This window comes from Numida meleagris, chromosome 19 (assembly GCF_002078875.1).
Source record: "Numida meleagris isolate 19003 breed g44 Domestic line chromosome 19, NumMel1.0, whole genome shotgun sequence".
Classification (NCBI taxonomy): domain Eukaryota; kingdom Metazoa; phylum Chordata; class Aves; order Galliformes; family Numididae; genus Numida; species Numida meleagris.
In genome coordinates, this window is record NC_034427.1 from 2,627,446 (window position 1) to 2,628,303 (window position 858).

General features: G+C 40.8%; 1 long non-coding RNA gene across 1 annotated transcript in view; it reads left to right on the top strand.

Annotated features, from left to right (window-relative positions):
• LOC110408069 overlaps nucleotides 1-858 on the top strand; it is a 21,382-nt gene that overhangs the window by 3,315 nt on the left and 17,209 nt on the right. Inside the window, exon 2 of the long non-coding RNA XR_002444147.1 lies at nucleotides 277-279. This is a non-coding gene — a long non-coding RNA (uncharacterized LOC110408069). The remainder of the gene's footprint in view (nucleotides 1-276; nucleotides 280-858) is intronic.

The window sequence follows — 858 nt, forward strand, 5'->3', positions numbered from 1 at the left end:
CTCCATGTGTTTTAAAGCCCTGTCTTCCCTGCTGTCGCATTTGCTTGATAGGGATCCTCATACGATAGGGACATTCCTGTGCAGTGAAGGAATTAAAGGCACCGCTTTTCTGTATGTATCAGATCCAGAAATCCCTTTTCTTTCATGTTCCTCTGTTTTTTTCCTTGGCTTCTTCCCAATCATGTTAAAAGGTGATAACACTTTGAAGCATTCATTAAACCTGTTAAGCTTTTTTTTTTTAAAAAAAAAAACCTTCCCTTTGTGTTCCCAAGTCAGAATGTGATCACAATCCTCTCCCTCCTCTTTCCCTTCCTCTTCATCCCCCCATTCTATAAAATACAGCCAACATAAAACTTAGCCAAGTGCAAAGCCATTGTGATGGCTGCAAAGAAATCTCTATTGCTTCTCAATGCCTTTGACAGAAAGGAGATCGCTTTGCATTACCTTCCATAGGTCCATTGGCTAGCAAGTTGGTTTTACAGGCAGTAACTGGAAATGAATAAAGGGTGTGCGTTCATTGCCTCTTATGTCTTCTTGAGCTATGGCTTTGGGGAAGAGGTAGGATGTCTGAGACATGTTTGTTTTTTTTTTTTTTTTTTAAAAAAAAAAGCAAATAGATGAAAGAGCTTAGTTTTAGTGCTGGCTTCTGAAAGGGGTGATTTTTATCCTAATAAAAGCCCAAATAGCAAGTAAAGGGCTCAGCTGGGTGAACTTGAGACAGAGGACTGTTGGTACTGCCCTAATGGGGCCAAGTGTGTTCAGATGAGGCTCCATCCAAAGGATGGTGATTTAGTGGGCATGGTAGTGGTGGGCTGATGGTTGGACTTAATGATCTTACCAGTCTTTTCCAACTGTAAT